Here is a 25,065-nt window from a genome sequence, read left to right as displayed (position 1 = left end):
CCTAGCTGAAAAAGAGTTCAGCAATACTGAGGCCTTGGCATTGCAAAGAAATCTGGAATCAGGAACAAGATGGAAAATTCAGGAACAGGGCTCCACGCGGAAATCAGGATGGAGGCAGGAATCAGTGTCTGTATGTTGTGAGGTTCCCTCATTTATCCTGCCAAATGACATCACTAAGTTGATGGTAGGGGCAGACTTACAACCCACACCCACAAGCTTTTTGCTGGTTGGATGACAGAAAGGGTTGTCAGCTTTTATGATGTGACTTGGGAACCTCCCATAGTTATTGGGTCCAAAATGCACATACATTACATATTGTGTGGGTTACATTTACATCCAACTCCCAAGTCGGTGGGATCTGGCTTTGTCTTTCTATTGAATTTTAGCAATTTTAATCATAAAGGTTTGGCCTAACAATTCCTAATTTGGAACATATATGTGCAATCACCCCTAGAACATGGGTACACAATATAAGATTTGCAGCATTAATAGTTTCTGCGCAATTAGTCTTTTTGCATAACTTTTGTTCCTTACGTAGTAAGAACTCCTACCAAGTCTTCAAATTGTTACGCTCACCTGGTATCCACGGGATACTGAATGGAGGTGTAAGCACTATCCCGGACCCCTCTCTGCTTGGTTATGTGCCAGACGTTGGGTAGCGCCTATAACAGGAGAATGGAGGGTTAAGATACTGGTTCTGTGATGGGTGGACTCCCACCTCCCTCTGGTCCAAATTCCCTCCCTTGGGGTTATTGCTCACCTTAGGTTTTTGTGCGTTGAACTCTCCATCCTGCGTCTCTGTGCAGGGGCGCATGGTTGGTCCGGGCATTCCATGAACCTAGTTGCTTCACTGGTCCGTGTGCTCTTATGTCGGGTCCAGACCGGCTGTGAATCTGACTCTGCTTGCTTTCTTCTGGGTGAGTTATAATGTCTTTTCCGTCTTTATTCTGTCTCTTTCTTTCTTTCCCTCTGTTTTCTCTGTCTTCTCGGCGTCTTGCTCCACTACGCTGTTCCCTAACAATGTCTCTTTTGTTTTCACAGGGATGGTTGCGATCTCAGAGTCGCCGCGCTGATGGCGAAGACCACGGTGAGTTATTGATGTGGGGAGCGCTGCGCTGTTTATTGGTGTTAATTGCTAACCTGTGTTCTCTTCTCTTCTTTGTACAAGTTGCGGTGATGTTCCAGAGTGATGAGCGATCGAATCGCTGCTTGCCCAGGAAAGTGCTTTGTTAATGCTGACCTTGTTCCTTCTCCCTTGCAGGTTGCAGTGAAACCCGGAGATGGTTGAGGTAAGAGAAGCGCAGGGTACTGCCAGGACTCACTGCTTGCCCAGGTAAGAAATGTTATTAATGCTGTCCTTGTTTCTTTACCTTTGCAGATTGCGGCGAACTCCGGAGATGGGCGAGGTAAGCGAAGCGAAGGATGGATTCAAGGCCGGTTACTTCACAGGTAAGTGTTCTTGCTCTTCCAGGTTATTAATGGAATCCGGATCTAGGGCTTCAGGATTGGGCCAGCGGAGAAGCAGATGAGCAGGAGCTGGACACGGTGAGCGTTACGCTGCAGGAGTGCAGAATAACACGAAGCATGTTCTGCTGTTTGGGTGTGGTTTAAATAGCCCAGGTAAAGTAGTTCCACGCCCAGCCACACCCAAAACACTAGACCGCATGGCTTGGTTCTAAAGAACTGAGCTGTCTAATAGGCCTACATGTTGGATTAAGGTCCAAAACTGGTATTACTTTATTCCTGATAATGAGCCTGGCACCAAAGGTGCCCGGATTGACTCCATGTATGTTTCTGATGGTGTTTTAAGGCCCTTGTGGCCAGTGTGAAGGGCTTTAGCCCCACTGCTGCCAGGGGACTGTTATACCTGAGGGGGCCGGGGGCATGGATCGTGACACAAATGTCTATCATAAATTCAGATTTCAATGTATGTACTTTTCATTCATTTACTTATTTTTGCTGCCAAGTGAAATGTCATGCAGTTCTGTGGCAAAATAAGTAATTTAAACCCAAAATCACAGGTCAGTTTTTTTTCTTACTTCCCAAGTGTGAGCAAATGGACAGTCCTTTGAAGTTCAATGAGAAGACTCCTCCCAGAGAATGGAACACCCTGCCCCTTCCCTTTAGGGATGAGTGTTCAAGCCTGCCATTGTCTTTGCCTGGGGCCCAGGTCCTTTGTCATGAGTATGCAAGGTCTCCCCACAGCAATTAGGCCTTCCTGCCAGCAGGAAAAGGTGTCAACCTTTCCCAGGCTGAGGACTGTCAAGCAGAATTGTTTTTTTCAAATAGTTAATTAACTCCAAACTGGGTTACTTTAAGTTTCAAATGGAGGAAATGAAAACAAATTTTCCTGGGCTGTTTCTTCCCTAGATACATTTCACAAAGCTGTCAGTCAATGAGGCCCGGCTCCTCCCAGCCACACTGGATGATCTCTGGTCATTGCAGCACCCTTTTATCTCAATGTTTCAATGGAAATAAATGGATCTAGCGCCAAAAACAGCAATTTTGAAGGTTGCAACGCTAACATTTTAAAAGGCATTTTCTGTTTTCAGCACAATTCTGCTGCTTTGCTCCATGTTGAATGTGGCAGAGCCCACTGGCATGCTCCTGCAGTGATAACTCTGTTTTCACCCACACCCCTTGACTGTGTGTGACAGGGTGTGCAGCTTTTTCCTGGTTGTGATCCAAACACATTTTTGAAGATTTTGTTGCGCACAGGAGTCAGCACATCCATTTTGGGCTGTTTCTTTTCCCATTTGTAAAGTGATGCAGTGGGGCACATTGGAATGGGTCAAAATATCCCACAGGCCCATAGCCAAGATAACATGTGGTGTTACCTTGATAGATAGTGACTCAAACGGTGGCCATATTGGAAATCTGGTCTTGCCTCAAAGCAGCAACCAACTTGGAAGGGTTTCGTTTCTTGGAAAAATAATAGGTGGGAATGCCTTTCCCGCAACAATGTGGTCCAGCCTCCCCCTACCTGTCGAGCTATTGGACTCCCTGGGCCTGTGATCATGACAGGTGAGGGAAACATAAAAAAGAGCTTTCAGTCATTTTTGATTTCACAAATGGTCCATGTGAGTAGCTTGTCTCTGTGTTCAATGTGTTCGTATCTTGGCATACCTCTGTTGTGTTAGAGGTTTGTATTATGGATAGTGGATAAGCGAATGTTTTTACAATTACAGCAGCTTTGACACCAGCATTCGGCCTGGTAGATAGTCAGTGAAGAAAATATGGCATTCTTTGCACTGCCAGTCTCCACGCCGATATATGTAGTTCAACTTCTTGGATGTGGGCTTAAAGAGCAGGTTGCACTCCCGATTCTATTTGGAATGTTCACGTGATGTGGGCTTCCCAAGTCACTTTGCATTGAAAGATTGAGTTTGTGTTAATGCCACGTGTGATCCTTCTTAATCCGTTGGATGTGAAACGTCAAGTTGTGTGGCATATCTGCATAGGCACTCAGAAGTGGGTAACTATTGGTATGACGAAAACGCCTCTCTTTTCAACTTCTTCCCAGGACAGATTTATTGAACATTGATCCTGTTAGGCCTAGATCCATACAGAATAGATGGACAGATCCTTACCAAATTGTTGAACAAGTGGATGAGGTAAACCTTTTAGTGGATCTGGGACACCACAACGGGGATCCTAAAGTGTTCCATGTAAACAGACAGGAGTCTTTCATCCCTAAGGTTCAAATGGGAACCCTTCTCTGTGTCTCTGATAGGGGTGATTAGGAAAGTGATCTGTTCCAAAGTATTCCTTAAATTGGCGGCAAAACTCTACCCCCAACTGACTGTAGCAACAAGAAGGTGTCCAGTTTTTACTTGGCAGTTTGCCTCCTCTTTTCTCAATACTCCAGGTTTTACACCTTGGTGTCAACATGGGATTTACAATGGATGTAGTATGCCTGTCAAGACAAGCAACTATAGTATGTTAGGCAAGATCTAGTGTCCCATTAAGCCAGGGGTCAACAAGATGTTGGAACTCGGCTTGCTTGAGCCCCTCTCTAGTCCATGATTCAGTCTAGTTATTCTGGTATCAAAAGCAGGCAGGCACCACAGATTGCTAAGACAATAGGACTGTGAATGTTGTTACCCCTCCCACCTACACATGATGTAGTGTACGGGCGTGCAGTTATCAAGTACCTAAGTACCTTTGACCACACCAGTGGTAATTGGCAAATATCCCTGACTGATATTGTCTAAGAGAAGACTGCATTCTCCACCCCCAAAAAGTATTTATCGATTCAGTGTAATGCCTTTTGGATTACAGAATGCATCAGCCACTTTTTAGAGACTAATAGACAATGCTCTGAATGGGTTAAAATACTTCTGTTTGGCATATCTAGATAGTAGTGCTGTCTTCAGCTCAACTTGTGAAGTGCATGTTGAAAATCTTAGAAGTGTGTGGCTGGCCACTCAACAGACCCGTCAATGCTACCAGCAGAGTACAGGGTATACCAAACCTGGGAGGAACCCTCCCCCATCCAACTACATAAATCTCAGGTGAGTGCCTTTGTGAGCCACACTGGGTATTACAGAGCAGCCAGAAGCATGGAAACTGCTTTCCTGAATACCCATGAAGACTTGCTCTCTAATCTAGACTCTAACCTTCCTTCTGTCCTCATTCTCCTTGATCTAACCTTCCTTCTCTCCTCATTCTCCTTGATCTATCCTCTGCTTTTGACACGGTCAACCACGCCATCCTGCTCTATCGTCTCTGTGACAATCTGGGTATCACTGGTCAGGTCCTAGCCAGGTTCACCTCCTTTCTCTCCGATAGACCCTCCCAGGTCCAACTTGGGTCCTTCCGCTCTTCTATTTCTCTCTCTACATGTAGTGTTCCCCAGGGGTCTAACCTCTCTCCCTGGCTCGTTAACCACTACCTGGCACCTCTGGCCCACCGCATCTCTATCTTCTGTTCTAACTTTCAGTGTTATGTGCATGACACTCAGCTCTCCTTCATGCTACCCCCCAACCTCTTCTGCTCCTTCACTCATACCTTACTGTATGTGCGCAATTCAGGAATGGTGTGCCTCCAACGATCTCGGCCTTAATGCCAGTAAGACAGAGATCTGCCTCATTGGGACACCTGCTCCCACCTTCCCTCTCTCACTCTGGCCACCCACCCTGAGCCCTCTACCTTCCTGTGAGGCTAAGAACCTTGGTGTCATCTTCGACTCCACCCTCTCCTTCTCTCCTCACATCTCTGACGTCTCTAAGAAGTCACACTATCAGCTGCACCTCTTCCTTTTCTCACTTTCCCCCATAATCTCTCTGTCTCCAGAGCCCTGGTTCTCTCTACTCTGGACTACTCCCACAGCCTCTTTCTAAATCTGCCTGCCTTTGCTCTTTGCCCCATGCATTGTCCACAAGGGTTTCTGGGACCTGGGACCACACTACACCCAACTTACTCTTCCTAAGCATCTTCCTTCTCAAGCCCTCTGCTCATCCACCTCCAACTCTCTGAGGGTCAGACACTTCTCCAGGCAGAGAGTGGGGGGTAGATCTCTGTCCTCGGCTGGGGCCTCCCTCTGGAACAGCCTCCCTGAATCTGTCAAACATGAACAGGACCACCTAAGGGTCCCGAAACAACTCAAGACCCTCCTTTTCGCTTCTGCTTTCTCTCTCCATCTGCCTTGCTGATGCCCCTGTCATCTGCGCTAACTGGTTACCTGGCCACCCACTGAATTTACAGGACCAGATGCCTGCACGACCAGTTGCCCTTGCACTGCCTCCGGGCCTTCCAACCACTTAGCGACTGTATGTGCAGCCCTACATTCCCCTGACTCCCTTATGTTCTACCTCCCTGGCAGCACATACACATTCCATTCCACTCTCACCTTCCTTCTGGCCCCCCTGCACTTAACTCCCTCCCTCCCCCCGCACTTGTGCCATCCGAATGACACAAGGCCTCGTAAGATCGGTGTTTTGTCCTCCTTCTGTCTTCCCTTCCTTGTTTGGTCACACCTTGAAACACTTGTGTACAGGTACGTTATAAATGACTTATCATATCAGTCCCTGATATTGGAGCAGTCTTTTCCAACTACATCATAAAGGCGGGGAACACATAAAATGTCCATGCAGGGGTGGAGTAGATCCTCCTGGCCCTGGACTCAGAGTAGGAGGGGAGTGTTAAGAAATATTTTTCTTTTTGCAACTTTCCTTCAATTGGCATTCATGTAACCCCTGCCATTTGCTTTAGCTTGAACCCTGTGCTGAAATTTGGACATAAGTAAAATCATTTTGCTTTACATCCCTTGCTCAACTCACCTTGATTGCAGTGGTAACCTTAAGGGCACTGGTTAGCACTTAAGGTTACCAATGTAGAGCTGAGGTCAAGTTCTAAAATAAAAAGTGGAGGAGTCGTTAACATAAGCAAACGGATGTGAGGTCACCAGAAATTAGCATATCAAGGTGCAATATGCAAATGTCCTTCAATTGGCTTTGCAAACCCATACAAAATGACTTTCATAAAATCAGCACATACAAAAAAACAAGATATTTTCTTCTAATCGTGTTTTGAAAACCTTTAAAGCTGTGCATGTTTTAAACTAAAAGACAATGTTTTCCCTGGAACATGCAGTGCCGAGATGTCACAATTCACCTTTAGTTGTTTGCTATTTTTCATCAGCTGATCTGGTGCAGTGGTGAAGTGCCAGAACTGCCAACCTGCCGACAACAGTGTGAGTCCGGAGGACGGCAAAAAAAAAAGACAGTCACTGTTTCTTATGTTACACATGGCCTCTAAAATACCCACGGGGGCGGAGACCGCCCTCTGAAAAAAGTGGGTGGATGCCGTCCACCCTCGTGTACACTCGACTTGAAACCTGATGTGGGGGGACTCTCTCCCTTGTGTAGATTCCTGCATTGTTTTGCTGTAACACACATCACCGAACAGTGAAGGGTTGCTGGGGTATCATGTATCCCTTTTTCACCAGTATTATTTGTATTACATGCTAAATGTCTTCAGCACGGGCTGGTGGTCAGTGGATTAAATTCCTCTTTTTTTCATTTTACACATATGCATGTTCATATTTTAATGCATAATGCCATTTTGACTACGTCATACTCCAAATGGCCAACCAACACGATGGCCAAAGGACAGGCAAAAAACCGCATGCCTGTGCTATTTTTAATACCATGTACACTATGCAGTTTTCTGCCTGCCCTTTGGCCATCCTGTTAAGAGGCTTTCTTCATGCCCTCATTGGTCTGAAAATGCCATATATGTTTCAAAACCCATATGACTCGCCAATGTTGAAAACTCCTTCACAAGTTTACCTTTGATGCAATTATCCACCTTAATAGGTGCCATGTGATTTGCCCGAAGACCATTTGTGTAGAAGCCAGATAGACAGAGTAGAAAACATACCTGAAAACGAAATTGCTAACAAAGTCTACCTCACCCCCACACATACATTTCTAGTGAGAAAGATGGGACAAGCCACACATATAATTTGCTGTTATATTTTCCTCTGGGCAGCGCAGTGGCCCTGTGTTTCCTTTCAAACAGGATGTAGCCTCACCTGAACCTTTTCAATCTTCCACCCATCACAGATTCACCTTCAACAGGTGAAGGGAATTAAGCGACTACAAGTGAAGAGAGTTCTTCAAATGTTTTGCTTTTGGATCACACCACAGACCACCCAGCAAGTGAAGGGGAGGATAAGAAACTCACAAGAGTGACGACTTGGCCAAAACAAAAAAAGCTTTAGCAGGACACATTTCCCAACGTTCCCTTTCAATGGAAGAACAATGATAAGTAGGTAGAGGCAAAACCTTTTTTCTAACTAATGTCAACAACGCATTTGATGCTCAAATTGAATTACGTTCTTTTTGCATCCTTAAATTGAAACTGTATATTGGCAATGAATGCCAAGACTAATACTCCTGTGAAGAGATCAGTGAATTTAAAAGAGATATTTCATATGGATAGTTCCTAGATCCACATAATTGACATTCAGTTCAGATGCAACCTCACTAAGTAAGATAGTGACGCTTAAGCCACGTTAAAATGAACATATCAATCAAAATAAAAGGTGCTGACAAAGGCAAAGCCATCACGATGATGGACACCACGTATCATGTTGAGGAATTTGAGACCTAGATGGCAGGCACACAAATGTACAGAAATGTACCTCATTCTCCCATTGAGGATATTTCAAAAGTATTACTTGCTGTCATGGATATTGGAATAAACTGTGGTTGCATTACAAGTATTATTGCAAAGTTTTGATAAAAGAAGCCCTTCAAACACCATTTACATTTTACCAAAAATACATAATAATCTACTGACATTCTATGAGAGACCCATTGCCTCCCAATTTGATATACATATTTGAACCCATATAAATATACGTGGAACATTATTTGTGATAATTAGTAACCACGAGTCCTCATTTTGCAAAAGAAATATCAGATTCCATCCACATGTTGGAAGCTATGGACTCTATAAATGTTAATACTATTAGTACAACTATTAATGTGGTCAGACTATAAAAATAAATAAATACAAATGAATAAATATATACTCATACCACACAAGAAGACTCAAGAACACAGGCGATATTACAGATGTAAAAGAAGATTTAGATTTAGATACATTTGATCTTCCAGAGGTTTATGAAGATGTTGCCTTTCTGCTAAACATCTCTCTACAAAACAACTATTTCCGAGTTGCAGCAGACTTGACCAGTAGATACATGACATAACAATGGGGCAAAATGTGCACCTGAGTTTGCTGAAATTCATGCTTTGGTTAAAACAGAAAAAGATTGTGCACTTGGAATCGTGGTTCAAAGGTGAATACAACTAAAATGTTGTGTATTTATGATATTTTCATCAATGAATCTACATTATGATTTTTCCTATTTTTTTACTTTATGATTTTCAAATATACAGTAACACCGAAAAAGGAACATAATTGAATACAATGCATGCAGTTCTCTCTAAGGCAGCTCATACAGTAGATATATTTAAACAATGTTCTTACCACAATACATGAGAATCATCAGATAATCAAGTTTGCATTTAATATTGCTCTCAAAAGTGGACATTTTGTGGATACAGTAGTTGAAATCTGAAAGTTGTATGTCACATCTTTTTACACCAAAAGAGCACAGTTTGAAATTAATCTTATTTACATCAAAAATACAAATATAGAAATTCATATTTGCACACCTCATTCAGGCATCCTCACCAAATAAATGAATCTCTACTGTTTGCACAGTTTCCACATGCTAAACAAATGATTTCTTCTGAGGTTGGTTGAAAACCAGATCATGCAGAGATAAAGTTCTCTAAAGTTCTCAAACCAGTAAAGACAAATGCCTTCATCAATTGTGTTTTGATGTATGGACCTATCGTTAGTCAGATCCAACAGTGTATATTACACTGTATATACATTACAGACCGAATCCCCTCTGGGAATAAACAGGTGTATTAATTGATACATTTGACTTTAATAGAAATTCTTTTTTCTTCCATTGCTACGCTTGTTTGTTTATTTATTTATTAATATATATCGTCACCTAACCCAGAGGTATCTGGGCACATTTACATTGTTACATATAAAGCGAGGGTACTGTCAATTATTTACATTACATTGTTATAAGAGGCATCATGCAGTCAAACAATTACATTACATTGTTATAATAAGCAACAAACACTATATATTACAAGATTAATTTGCAAATAAGTACAATTAGCTCAGAAACTACAGAATTATACGTCAAGAGAGACAAGCCAATTTTTGGCAATTTTTCTGTTGCAGAGAAAGGCGGTTCTGATCTTAAGGTTATAGGCAAAGATTTCCACAGTTTGGAAGCCATTACGGGGAAACTACTTCCCCCTACTTTCTTGAGCTTGTATCTGGGAACCCTGAAGCAGTGAGAGTGTAGGGTTCTGATGGGTCGTTCAGATGTGTTTTTGGCGAATTTGTCTGCTAGATATTTCGGGGCTAAATTGGCGAGGCATTTGTGGGTGAGAGTTAATGATTTGAAATGAATTCTATACTCACAGCAAGCCATTTGGTACTACGTCTGACATCGGAAATATGTTGCGTTTTAGGAATGTTTAATGCAGTTCTTAGTGCATTGTTTTGCAGAATTTGGAGTTTATGGCATTGTGTTTACTTGACCCTAGATATAGGGCGCTGCAGTAGTCTATTTTAGACATGATTAATGCCCTGGCCAGGGTGGTGCAGCTGGAAGTAGAGAGGAAAGGTTTACATGCGTTAATTAGCTTGCAGGTGTATGCCGTGGCAGAAGCTGTAGCATTGACTTGCCTTTTCAGTTTTAAGGCTGAGTCGAGATAAAAGCAGAGGGTTTTTACCTCCTTAGATACTACGATGTTGTTACCATCGATGTTGAATGATTTGAAAAGGTGGCTTAGTTTATTTAATCTTACTGTGGAACCAATGAGCAGAAGCTCTGTCTTCTCTTCATTGAGACAGAGGCCATGCGTGGCCATCCACGCTTGAATACTGAGGTAGATTTTATTGAGCAAAGTTGAGTCTGTCTCGTAGTCGCCAGTAATGGGGATGAGAATCTGGGTGTCATCAGCGTAGTTGGTGTAGGCGACACCCAGATTGTCGAGGTCATCGAATAACGGCTTGGTAAAGATGTTGTACATCGTAGGGGAGACACACAACCCTTGCGGTACTCCAGAAGTGATAGGTACCGGCTCAGCTGATGCAGTTGGGGAGAAAACCCTTGTGGTACGATTATCCAAAAAGGATTGTATCCAAGCTGTGGCTTCTATGGAAAATTGGGCAGCTGATTTTAATTGATTTCAGAAGACTTTGTGATCCACTAAATCAAATGCAGCTGAGAGATCTAGGAGTAGCAAGTTTTCCTTTGCCCTAATGTCGTTCATTTGGTTTTTCAAATCCAATAAGGCTGTTTCTGTTCCGTGTCTGAATCCTGACTGTCGCAAGCCAAGGAGGTTGTTGGCCTCAAGGTAAGCCTGTATCTGAAGATAGGCTGCCCTATCTAGTATCTTCAGCAGAAATGGAACAGTTGTTATTGGTCTGTAATTAGTTGGGATGGAGAGATCAAGGTTTTTTTTTTAAAAAGAGGGAGGACCCAGGCGTCTTTTAAATTAGTCGGGACCGTACACGTATCAAAGGACACATTTATTAGTGTCATAATAAATGTCGCTAGATCCCTACCTGCCTCTTTAATTATTGGTGCTAGGCAGCTATCCCCCTGGCATCTGGAAGGTTTGAGCGAGGCGATTATGTTCTCCACATCATGAATGGTAACTGGGTGAATTTGAATCAATGACATGGTTTTGTCAAAGTAGTCTGTGATTCCCGTTGGGTGGGATACTCAGAGAGATTACATGTTTTGTTTTCAATTTTCTTTTGTAAGAGGTCAATTTTATTCGAGAGAGCTACCTGAATATTGGTGCACCAGGCTTTATCTTTAGTAAAAGTGTCTGTTGGGGGACAAGGGGATTCTAATTCTCTTAAAATAACGAAGAGTTCTCTAGTGTTAGAGTTAGCTTTATTAATTCTATCATTATAGGTATCTCTTTTAGTTTGGAGGATCTTAGATTTGGCAAGTTTTTCCATATTTTCCATTGTGGGGTTGTTTTTCCATGAAGATTCTGCCTTTCTTTTTTCATTTGGAAGTACTTTGAGGATAGGGGTGAACCAATGGTTTTAATGTGCACAAGGCTTACTTTGAACAGTTTGAAAGGTGCTATTTTATCCATGGCTTGGTTGACCGTGTGGTTGTAAAGTTCTACCAGGACTGTGGGGTCTGAACTAGTAGATGTGCAATTGGTGATGGGTTGGAGAAACGGTAATACATTTTCCACTGTTATATTGTGTTTGTTTCTGGTAAAAGCCGGGGGGCCATTGGGCACACCGGATTGGGTTGTGGGCTGTCTTGTTAGGTGAAGGTAATGAGGTGATGGTCAGTCCACGCGCATGGGTCATTGGAGGTCATTTTGATATCACAATTAAGGTCGGCTAGCCAGTCTAGTGTTCTGCCTTTGTGTGAAATGTATCAGTATTTTCCCTGTCGGTCTTCTCTCTTCCAATATATGAGGCCCATATTTTGTAAGTCTTGATTATTGTTTCTATGATTTTGAACTTTACATTTTATGATTCCCATTCAATATGTGAAGTATTTCTTTTTGTTACTTTGTAACTTGAATGTTGTTGCACACACACAGTTGTACATGTTAGTGAAAGATTGACAGAAAGTCATAGGTAAGGATTTCATAAGTTCACCTTGCCTATTGTCATCATGTAACTACAGCATTTTTCTCTGATGTCATGTTACTGAAACACCATTCGGTTTGCTCAATATACAACACCAGACAAAGGGTGTATGATCCCTGGGAACACATGGTCCTGCATTGTGATCACAGTGAACTACTGTAGATTAAAATGAAAAGGCATGCATGAACTGGGCGATCATTAAATAATGTATAGCTCAAATGAAGCATGTCAGATTGCTTATCTCCTACAGCTAGGAGTGCTCACCTGAGCAGAGAAAAGACTGTATTGCAAATTGTTGATCCTATATCTCTCCCACCTGAAATTGATCACCGTAACATCATCCTACACATCTCACTGTATGCTGAAATTCTTTAGACTCCCTTATACAATCCCCCGCAGCCTATGCCCCTCTCATTCTGCGTTTATAACCTTATAATCTATCAGCTCTCGTACAATCACCACATTTCCCTACGTCCAATCAGCAGTAATTGCTCTCACCCTCTGTTACATTTCACTCTACTAACTGCCCTGTACATGCAGGTTTTCAATGCCCCAATCCCCTGCTGTCTCTCTTACATCCTGCCCCCCTTCTACTTGCCACTCATCCCTTTTATTCTCTATGTTTCATCTAAACTCTAGCCCACAGGTATACAGCATACAGCCTGCGGGTTTGATGCGGGGGCATCGTGTTGTATTTTGGGCACGCCAAGGTTACTGATTTCCATGATGAAATGCAGCTTGCATTTAATTATGAAAGTCAGCGGATTGTTTGCACGGGAACATTGCTGGGTCTGTATGGGCCCAGAGCATGTAATATGTGTCTATACATTTTAAAGGTAGCATGGGTCAGAAATGTGGGAGTCACTCACCCTCCATCGATGGACTCTTGCGGCACCAGCATGTCATGATCTCTGCTTCCAAAAGGTCAGGGTTTTCCCAACTCCCTTGGAAGCAGATCCATAACCCAGGTTCCGAGTGCCAACCAGTCCCAATTGGGACCTTTTGGACCCAGTCCTGGCGCCAGTGGCACCAGGCTCATAAATATGCCCAGTCCCAGCGCTGGAAGCGCCGGGCTCATAATGCTTGGGTGGACTTACCTTCAGCAGACCATGCTGCTTACTTGCCTGCCAGTTGAGCCTCTGATCCTCTTCTGTTTGGAACTACTTTTCCTGTTAGGTGGGGCTGGAGCCACTCCCTAGATTCAGAACACTGGAACTCTTCTGGAAGGCAGGAACTCTTTTCTTACCAGGAACTCTTTTCTTACTTAGGCGTGGCTGTGGAAGGAGACACCTAAGCACTACAGGAGGCTATTTAAACCACACCCGGTGGATGAATCTTGCTTTGCGTTATTCTGCAACCTCTGCAGCAGAACGCTCATCGTGTCTTCTGCATCCGGTCCTGGGCCTAAGGAAAAAGGCTTACCATCCTGAATCCAGTCTTCAGCAACACCTATAAAGACAAGAAAGAACAGGTTAGCATTCCGGCATCTGAAAGGCAAAGGCTTACCATCCTGAATCCAGTCTTCAGCAACACCTATAAAGACAAGAAAGAACAGGTTAGCATTCCGGCATCTGAAAGGCAAAGGCTTACCTACTCTTCGTGCGCTCCGGAGGCCTTCGGCGCTGCATCCCGCATCTGAAAGACAAAACAAGGTGCGTTTAAAGACATTGGGGAACTTTAATACTCACGTGCCATTACTCCTTTCCACATCTAATCCAGTGGGTATTCCGGCACCCTGCAGCCGCTCCGAACTCGTACCTGCAAAATAAAAAGACAGTTAGAGCGCATAGTGAAGCAGGCAACAAGCGCTTACTTACGTGCTTCCAGGCGCTTCTATTCATCACACGGGCTCCATCTTCAACTCACTTCAGCCCGTCATCCGCCATCGCCGGAACCCTTCAAAACAAGAGACATCATTACTAAAGACTTTAAAGACATTTGAATGACTCGAAACTTACCGTTCGTGCAGTAAACGACGGACAGCAGTCCTCTGAAGTCAAGAGGCCTGCGCTACCTATCCAGTGAAGAAACTGGTTACAGCACCCTGCCCCGAGGCAGATGGAGAGCTCGGCATTCACTTACCTAAGGTGAGAGCATTAACCTTTGGGGGTCTACAGGAGAGGAGAAGAGGAAAGAGATAGGGACACCCCAATAACCCCAGTTCATTAACCCCATATTTTCTATCTGCAGACATCTTACTCTACACGTCAGGCATACAGTGCACAGAGGTCCAGCCCAAAGAGCCAACCGGGTGCTACACATCACCTTTGAAGATACGGTAGTCGCCCAGTCAAGACCGGCGCCTCTGCGAGAATCAGGTGAGCGTTACACAGCATCCCTGTTCAGTTGCCTGAAGAGAAGATCCACCTGGAGCCTTTGCATACAACCCTCCCAGAGAACTTCAGTGGGGCACCCTCATCCTGCACTGAGCAGTTTTGCTTCGGCCCCTAGACCCTAGTTCATCTCACGCACCAGCCTGTGCAACCGTCACCTGGCCAGACACCCCTCTGCCTGGAGACCTTTGCCCGGGGACCCTCAGCCACCCTGAGATCTTCACTGGGCACCACCACACAATGAAAGTGATGGTCAGTCTGTCTTGGCTGTCTGGTGGTGGGGTGAATGCTGGGGTTGCAGATGAATGTGGTAATGCAGCAGATATGCTTAAAATTTCCGCCCGAGCAAGTACAGCAGAGGCAGCCATTGGAAGAGGTGTAATCAATTCTTGTTTATATTTCATCAGCAAAAGTCATCAAAAGGTCACATTACAAGTGAAGCATCATGAGCAATGTAATACAATGGAGAAAGAGTGAAAACGTGTTGTCTAGTTAAAAATGTTATAAAACAACAAGCTTATCATTTATATAAGTTTGTCATTCTTGTATGTCAGAAATTGCATTTTGAAACACAAGAAGCAACGTGTTCATTTACTCCAAATATAGAATGACTAGTGTATGTTAAATTAGGAGTGGAAATGATGGTTTGTAGAGCCTGAGCTTAAAGTAGCTCCAGGGTATGGAGTGGCAGGACATAGCATCCCACAGATCTAGTTTCTGCATGAGCTGCACAATATTACTGTTTCTATTTTATATATGACCAGGTATGACTTTTATGTCTGTTAGATGTGTCCTAATGCTCCTTTATACACGTTCCAAAACATACAGAGCTAATAATACCGACATATTTGTATGGCACCAGCTGACCATTGGAGGGGAGCCTAAAGAGGGTGTATAGTGGACAAAGGCCACGAAGAAACGGTGCTTTAAAGTAAGCCTGCATGCACAAGTTGAGGGTACCATTGTGGAAGTGCTTGCGGGATTTGAGGTGTTTAGAAGGCTATCCTGGTGTATATTGTGAATAAAGGTCAACAAAAGAAGTGCTTGAAAAATGGCCAAGCAAGCATCTGTTGTGGGCACCATTATGAGAGTGCTTGCGGAGGGTGAATTTAGAAGTTCATTCTAGCCTATGTAATGGAAGAAGGAGATCACGAACATTTTCTTTTAAGGTGACTTTGCTTATATTGTCAGCAGAGGCCATCATATAAATGTGGTTTAAAGTGGGACTGCGTACATGTGTTGTGGGTGCCATTTGGGGAATTCTAGTGAGAAGGGGGATGTTTCTAGTGAGAAGGCTCCCTTCCTGGCCTATATTGTGAACAAAGGTAATCAAGGAAAGATGTTTGGAACTGAGCTGGCATGCATAGAATGTGGGCACCATTATTGGAAAACGTCCCAGGAGGAATGCTGGTATATACTGTGTCTGCAGAATTGGTAACCGGACATCGTTGGTGCAAACAGCCTTGCAGATAGTTCTGATAGTTTTTTGTGTTCTTGCAATTCAGGGTGAAGCCAACAAACAACGCTGAGTCTTGATGATTTCATTATATCATATGTGCAAATGTTGGGTGTTTATTTATTGTTTTATTTATTGGATATTTGTAAGGTGCCCTTATAACAAACGGTGTTTCAAAGCGCCACAAGTCAAAAAGGGAGTTTGGGGGACAAGGGGAAAAGATAGCACTAACGGTCCTACTAGGCCTTGTGACATTCGGATCATGCAAGTGCAGTAACAGGAAGTGCGAGGAAGAGCGGGGAATGCTGGTCTGCTTGAAATGTGAAATGCTAGGGTGGCAAGGGAAGTGCAAGGTAAAGAGGAAAGAGTGCAAATGGAAGAGGGCCATGGGAGCTAAGTGAATGCTAAGGGGAGGCCAGGAGGGCAAGTGTCAGGGATTGCATGAGGTGCAGGGGGTGAGGGTCCACATGCTAAGTGCGAGGAGGGGGGTGGACTGGGTGGGGGGGACTGGTGCCCTGTATAACTCAGAGGGAACCAGGCAGCCAGTCACTGCAGCAGACATGGTGTTAGCAGGGGAGGGGGAGCGGGAAGGAAGAAAAGCAAAGGAGGGTGTTGAGGAGATTCTGGAACTCCTGCCCCTCGCATTGCCATCTTCAACTCTCGCACACAATTTTCAGTGTTATGCTGATGACACTCAACTCATTTTCAGGCTTCCCTCGGCCACCTCTTCTACTTTTCTCATATCGGATTGCCTATCTGCCATTCAGGATTGGTGTGCTGCCAATGATCTCTGCCTGAATGCCAGCAAGACGGAGATCCTCCTCATTGGCACACCTTCACCCTCCTTTCCTATCCTCTCTGGCCGGCCTCCCTTGGCCCTCCTACTACCATCACCTGCAAGGCTAAGAACCTCGGGGTCATCTTTGATTCCACGCTCTGCTTCTCTGCCCACATCTCTGACGTCTCTGAAAAGTCAAACTTCCTACTGCATCTCCTCAGAGATATTCTGCCTCTCCTCTCCTTCCCCCAGATTCTCACTGTCTCTCGAGCCCTGGTTCTTTCTAGGTTGGATTATTGCAACAGCCTCTTTCTAAATCTACCTGCTTCTACTCTCCGCCCTTTGCAACTTATCCAGAACAGGACTGCGAGACTTGTCCTTGGCCACAAGCCCTGGCGTTGTATCTCTCCAGCCCTGAAATCTCTCCACTGGCTCCTAGTGGTTGCAAGGATTACATTCAAAACCATTTGCATTGTCCTTAGGCTTTCTGGGGCCTGGGTCCAAAATACCTTCAGCTGTCCCTACATAAATACCTTCCCTCCCAAGCACTCCGCTCCTCCACCTCCGATTCCCTCAGGGTCTGTCGTTTTTCTAAGAAACGAGCTGGAGTAGATCTCTGTCTTCGGCTGGGGCCTCCCTCTGGAACAGCATCACTGCCACTTTGAAACTTGAGGAGAACCATCTCTGGTTCTGGGTGCTCCTCTTTGCTACTGCCCTCTCTCCCCCTCTCCCCTGTTGATCTGTTCTGCTCGGTCTCGTGCACCTGGTCTCCCGCTGCCTTAAGGGCCCAGATACCTGCTCACCCTGCTATCCACCCACACTGCCTCCTGGCAATCCCTTGCACTGGGGTCTTTAGCTATAACCCTACAACCCCCCCCCTTTTCTTATTCAGACACATCATGTCTGTTGCCTTATTCCTAGCACTTGAAACTTGCTGGCTGTACTACCACTGTTTGTTGCTTTTTAAAATTTATTTATTCACTTTTTATTTACTTATATTTATTTTTGCTCAGCACGAACAACCTCTCCCCCCTTCCTTGATTATGACTGGGCCTAGTAAGAACGTTGTTTATGTTATCCCTTGTTCCCCTCCCTTGCCTCATCGCGCTCTGACACACTTGTGTACAAGCGCGATTCAAATAAAATATCAATAACTTAAGGTGATCCGGCTCAAGCCTGAGAGGTGCAGGAGACCATTCCAGAGGGAGACTCCTGCAGATCAACCCCCAACTCTCTGCTTAGTGAAGCATCTGATATGCAGAGATTTGGAGCTAGAAGACCAAAGGACTCTAGCAGGGAGGTATTTAGGGAGAGAGAGTTGGATGATGGTGAGGGTCTTGAACTGGATCCTAGCAGCAACCTGGAGCCAGTGGAGAGATTTTAGGGTTGGAGATATGCAGCCCCGGGCTTGAGGCCAACGATAAGTCTTGAAGTCCTATTCTGAATTAGTTGAAGGGGTAAAGGGAGAATAAAAGAAGATTGAGGAAAAGGCTGTTGCAGCAGTCCAGCCTAGCGAGGACCAGAGGTCAGGATACATTGAGTTTCTTGCGGAAGTTGAGGAAACGGAGAATGCTTCTGAGGAGGTTCAGCTGATAGTGGGCCTTCTTGGCAAGGTCCACAATGTGAGGAGAGAAGGAGAGAGAGGAGTCAAAGATGACACCAAGGTGTGTTGCCTCACAAGAGCGTAAGGGGAGGCGACCCATAGAAGGCAGACAGAGGGCAGGAGGGAAGGAGGGAGCTGGGGTCCCAATGAGAAGTATCTCAGTCTTACTGGCATTAAGGCAGAGATCATTGGCAGCACACCATGCCTGAATAGCAGTCAAACAGTCAGGGATGAGAGAAGAGGAAGAGGAGACAGTAGAGAGAAGCTTGAAGGAGGGCTGTGTGTCATCTGCATAACACTGGAAGTGACGAGAGAAGGAGGAGATCAGGTGGGCTAGAGGGGCTAGGTAGATGTTGAAGAGTCACTGCAAGAGGATAGAGTCTTGAGGGACACAGCAGGTGGAGAGCGTGATAGGGGAGAGAACAGGACCCAGTTGAACCTGCGAAGGTCAGTCAGAGAGGAATGAGGTCAACCAGTCAAGGGCCAGACCCGTGATGCCAAGGGTGTCATGGAGCCCATTTGTCAGGGTGGCATGATTGGCCATGTCGGAGGCAGAGGAAAGATCCAGAAGGATAAGAACTGATGGAGAATTGCAATCAAGATTTGAGAGCAAGTTTTTACGGGTGTTCAGTAGAGCAGTTTCTGTGCCTCTGTCTGCCAGACTGGTGGTTGTGGAGACAACCAACAGATTTAGTGTGCTGAATCAGTTGAGAGAAGACCAGCTTCTCCAGGAGTTTTCCCAGGAAGGGGGTAATGGATATAGGATGGTAGTTAGCCAGGCAGGAAGGGGTCTGTTAAAAGATTAATTCTCAGCCATAATTCTATGCAGCCAGCCATTCTGACAATAAACATACTTCTTGTGTGAGGAAGAGAGACCAGGCGGCTGGGAGTGAATTTGTTTAATCACTGCTCTACAGTTGAAAAAGGAACATCTCAACTCTGTAACACATACACCATGGGATTTATACAACAGCAACAAATTGCACAACAATGTATGCTAATATGGACCTTACATCTTAACACATTCTAGTTGGTCCCTTAACTAAAGGTCAAAACACCACTCATTCCCCATTGGTAATAAACACTTCCTGACTTCCTATGCAAATTAGCAACACTAGGCAGTTTCCCAAATTTCACTGACCATGCAATATATGTTGCAACCTTTACACTGAACAAAAACAATTTCAAGACATGACGCACGTCTTCAGTCTTTCAGTACATTCTGTTCAATGCCATCCTGCTCTGCTTATCTGCTTCAACCTAAAGACAAATTGTATTTATAGAGAACCTTTCAACACCACCATTAGAAACTGGATATTCCTATAATTTAAACTGCTGAATCACCTCATACTGGCTTCTGTCCAAATGCATTCCCATTTCTGCACAAAACACTTTATTTCTGTGTTCTCAGCATTATTTAAACACATATACAATTGTGAGACCTACAGCCATGTATAATACGCTGGCTTTCACTACCTGTACTTTACATTGCAGCTTAATATTACTTGTGGGCATTGCGTGATTGTTGTGTGCTTTAGTTGGGCTAACTGTGCATTGTTATATTGTACAGAGCATTCGACCTCTGGCTCCTCCTTGATTTTTAAATGTGTACTTTTTGCCGCGTGAGAGTATTTAGAAATTGTAATTCTGCCTGTGTGAACATCTAGATGCGATTTCCTTAAATTTTTTGTTACAAACATGCATTTCATTTGAGAAATAGCCTGACTTACCTTGTTCTACCGCGCATTAAGCCCCTCGAGTGCTCTTTCATACTTGCTGCTGTGAACACGACTAAAACGCCATCAATAGTTCACCAGAACTACATCACCCAGATTCCTTTAATCTCCGCTAGTGGCGCGTAAGTGCTGGCATGTGAGCGAGACCAGGTTTTCACCGGTCCTCCTCTGGGCTCGCAAGGGTCTTGGTCTTCTGGCTCTGAACACTCTGGTAAGTTTCATTCTCTGTTTTTCTCTACTCACCAACTGGCTTTCATGATCTACGGAATTTCGGACTACTTAAATTCTCCTAAAAGAAAACTTATCCTTCAAAAATACATGATTCTGGGCTTACTCCAGGCTACTAACTTAGACACTATCTCCACAGAGATCAAAATAGCAGATTGTGACTCAACTGAACCTGGACCACTGTCCTCTGACTCGTCCTTGTATAAACCCCACAACACCCTTAATATAGTGATGTACATTGATCTCAAAAGAACCCCACTCACAGAGCTACTGCCTCTAGAGTGTTCTCAGAAAGCTATCTGTGAAATTCAGGACCAGGGGGTGGAAATGGTACTTGTTCCAGAGAGCCCTGTTAATGCTCCTTATATTCACCACATACCGACATCTCTAAAAGATTTAACACACAACTACCTATACTGTCCAAGAGCTCCTGAGTATCATCAGTGGTGCTTACATCAACACACACTGGGCTTGCTAGCAACATTTCACGTCCCAGACCGGATAGGTATGAGTCTGCATCAGATCTCCTTAATAACAACAACCTGAGCCAGCACCAGTTAGATTACAACAAAGTCCTCATTATTACAGAGCAAAACTTCCTCATATCTTTTGAAGATACCCTTTTGGGTAGAAGGGTTACTTTTTCGGGATTGCATCATAAAAAATCATTATGCTGTTTACTCCTGAATACCAGATAATTGATAAAACATTCAACGGCAGTGTCAAATTTTATTTTAGAGCACAGTATTGACATCTGTGCAATTACTGAATCGTGGTTGCACGCTGCATCAGGTCCATCTCTGACACTTGCCCTGCCCCAGGGCTATAACATCTTAAGAACAGACTACATTTTGTGTAAGGGAGGGGGAGTGGCTTTTATTTTTCATGTCAGCATTGCCATCCGCCAACTTAACCTTATTAGTATTCCTGATTGTGAAATTCTACAAGCTAAATTAACACCTGATCATAACACTACTCTTAACTTGTTGGTATTATACTGTCCGCCTAACAAAATGCCAGAGTTTCTATCCAACTTGTGTGATTCCTACCCTCAAACATCAAGCTAAAATGATTATAATAGGTGATCTTAACTTGAGATTTAATGACCCCCTTAGACTTGATGGCCAAAGCTGTCCAAATGGCATTAGAAGGCCTCAGCATTACCCAGCACAACAATCAACCGAAACATGTAGGAGGCAGGATCCTTGATTGGGTTGCCTCACATGGCCTACCACTTGATAAAATTGAAGTCAATCCTTGCCCATAGTCGGACCACTCCTTCATACATTTCCAGATACCTTGGACCCCACCAGTCAAGAAATTAAAAGATCCGCCGGCTAGGGTGCTTTGCTGTAATTTTGGTAGACTTACTCCCTCTGACTTGGCACCTTTTTTAGTAGACTGCCTGGTGTACTTTCCTGCCAGGCTTCTTCCACTCCTGGATATGTTTCACTCACATTAATTGGTTATCTTTTATTATATCTTTGTCAGGATTTTCTCATGCAATCTTATTTCATATATTGTCCAGCTTGATCTTGTCTGGCACAATCTTTTGCCCAGGCTTGTCTTATCTGTCGCCTGATTTTCATCCCCGTGTGTCCCACACCCGAACCTCTGGGATCCCAAACACCGGCAGGTAAGCCGGCCACCGGTGCCGAGAGTTTTTAAATATTTTTATTTGTACAGTGCCCTAAGTACTAGGGGCCACCGCCTCTTCATATCCACCCCTCTGACTCGATATCTATATACTTTCCACAGGGTCACCAACTAGGAGCCCTGATGAAGGCGGACCTATCGTAATAGAATAACCGCCGAAACGTGACGAAGACAGGGATTCAAATCATACATACATACCCCTGATCGTTTGGAACTTGCATTTCAGTTCCAACCATCAAATTTCACGTTAAAGAAATGAATATAAATCCAATGTTCTAAAGTTTTTTTGGTTTTTGTATATAATTGTGTCAAAACACTTATGCACATTGTAATCTCTTTCTACAAAAAACGTTGCCTCCTAAATGTATCATGTGGATGTATTCGTATTTTGTTCTATTTTAGGCTGAGATTATATTTTTGTTGACTTCCGATTATGTGTTCAGGTTTTCTTTAAATGTATGTTTTTGATACCTTCGGAAGTAGAAAGTGACTGTCCTGTACTCTTCCTTAATTATATTAGTCACCTCTTATTTTATTTTTCAAACACTGGAAGTATCACCGTAATGTTTGTCCTTTGAAACACATAGCTACTTTACTATTTGGGTGGTTATATAAGAACAGCGGCAGATCCCACTTTAGGATTTCTATAATTTGGAAACCTCTCAAAGATATTAATTTATTATTTGAAACAAGTGGAAAAAAAAGAAATAATATGAAAATAATTACTAGCAAGGGTACATTCTTCTGTTTAGATGGTTGTCTTATATGTAAACACTTCTGACTTGCAAATGCCTGATATACTTCTCCTGCCAGGGCTTTATTTGTATGCAAACCACTTATTCTCATATACTTGTTCTCATACACTTGTGAATGGAAATGCCTGGTATATGCGCCTGCCAGGACTTTTTTTACTTGTAAAACACTTGTTCTCATATACTTGGTTTCATAAACATGTGACTTGAAATGCCTGGTATACTCTCTTGCCAAGGCTTTCTTTACTTGCATATTGACACTCTCTTTTTATTACATTGTTCTGTTTCTTTAAGACATATGGTATCCTTTGTTCCCTCTCATTCATATCATCTGTTTCCTTTTGGTACCATGGTCAGTATGCTCCGGTTTGGGCGGACTCACCAGGTTACTATGGCGGGGATTGACTCTCCCGCAGTGAACCTGAAGTGGCCTGTCAGCGGCCTGATTGCTCCTTTTGGGTTTGACGCCTCTCCCTTGTGGTTCATTTACCCTTTTGGGATTACTAAACATAATGGCAATACATTCAAGCTATTCTTCTATGAAACCTTTGATTAGTTTTCTTGTTTTCCTCTGTCCTTCTTCTAAACAATTGTTAGCTATAATTTTCCTGTAAAGCTTTTCAATTTCCCCCATTGTTGTTACGTTGCCTTCAAGGAGAAAATCAATGATTGAAGATACAAATTCAACATTTGTTACTTTGTGAGACAGTGAATTTGGTTGCATAGTTCTGCTTAGTGTTGGCTTGCATCGTAAGACATTCACTATATGTGTCATCCAACATAGCTTGCAATATGAAATTTCCCTTGCGTGGGGGTGTCCAGCATCTGTACAATCGCTAATAAACATTTTCAATGTGTGATTGTTAGACAGTTCTACTACTCTCTTCAGACAGATACCTTCTGAACCACTTTGTATCAAATATTATTGATTTCTTCATTTTACTTCTCTATTGGAAAAGAAGTAATTATTTCTGGTCTCCAAGGGTAGTTTTGATCTTGTAGTGTAGTTTTGTTCTACTTCTTCCACTTCTTCATGGCTGGAGTTAGACACCTTTGGCTCACATAACTGCTCCTCATGCAATCTTTTGCTTCAATCCATGTTTTGCTTATGAGTACATTGCTTGTAGCATTCCAAATGCCATGATGCGTTTTCATTTTTCATTTCTTCAGGTGTTAAGTTTCCTAATCATAGACTTATGTTCAAGTATTCGTTATTGTTCCATTCGGATCTCTTCTTAATACAATCTAAAACCTTTTCATAACATTTTGGATTAACTAGGGAAGATTGCTTTCTTTGTTGACATAAAATACACAAGGAAAAGTCTGTTATCCATTTTCTTTTTTTGGCTGATGGTGGAAGTTCTACTTTTAAACGACCTTAGATATTACTGGAAGATACATCAAATTTCACGCTTCAATTGCTCTTAAATAATTTGTACATTTTCTTGCCAGTTACAAGAACCTGTTACAAAATAGAAGCAACACATTTTTTAAACTCATGAAAAGCAAACTGCAAACAGAAACTTCTAAACAATAAAAGATATCAAATTCTTTTAAGAGCCTTCTTTATTCAGTTTTTATGGTGCACAAAAAAAGGCCAAATATTTGATAGGATCACTCTGAAAGGAGTTATAGATCCAATTCTGATTCATAAATTGCACAGGAAGCCATCTTGGATTAATGACGTCACACAGGCCCTCAACCACAAATTCAGACAAAACACCTGGTAATAAATGAGTGTATGCTTCATTTTTCAATGCGCACCCGGTATTTATAACTTCCTTTCATTCAAAATCCTACAGAATTACATATTCCCCTCAACTATGTGCTACTCGTAACTGCTTTGTAGACGATACATGCAGTCTTGAACAGTATCCTGGCTTCCAGTGGAAGCCAACTCAGTTCATGTAGGAGAGGATGATTCAGAACACATTTCTGTGCTCCTGTAATAAGACGTGCAGCAGCATGGTGGGCTGCTTTTTGGGAAAGACAAATGAACAGCTGGGTGCCGAGTTAGCAGACCATTTGCCCCATCGATGTGCGAGTCCACCAGCGCCTGCACTACTGTCTAGAAGACTTGCAGCGGGATGAAGCGTTTGATTTTTTTGAAAAGTAAAGATTCTGAGCAAGGCTATTTGGGCCTTCTTGGCTATGTGTTTCTGGAAGAACAGGCTGCTGTCAATTGTGAAGCCTAAGGATTTGACTGAATCTGAGAGCAGTGGATCAAACCCTTCTAGGGGCATATCATTGAGTCATTGTTAGACAAGTTGTTTTTTAGCG

The 25,065-nt window shown here is 43.4% G+C and overlaps 1 protein-coding gene across 2 annotated transcripts in view; it reads right to left on the bottom strand.

Moving 5' to 3' along the window:
- Nucleotides 1-25,065, bottom strand: part of LOC138516426 (cytochrome P450 4V2-like) — a 1,267,862-nt gene that overhangs the window by 1,131,822 nt on the left and 110,975 nt on the right. The window lies entirely within an intron of this gene.

Source organism: Ambystoma mexicanum, chromosome 6q (assembly GCF_040938575.1).
Source record: "Ambystoma mexicanum isolate Mex_15411 chromosome 6q, UKY_AmexF1_1, whole genome shotgun sequence".
Lineage (NCBI taxonomy): Eukaryota > Metazoa > Chordata > Amphibia > Caudata > Ambystomatidae > Ambystoma > Ambystoma mexicanum.
Note: the sequence above shows the minus strand (reverse complement) of the source record. Positions and strands in the feature narration are given on the sequence as shown.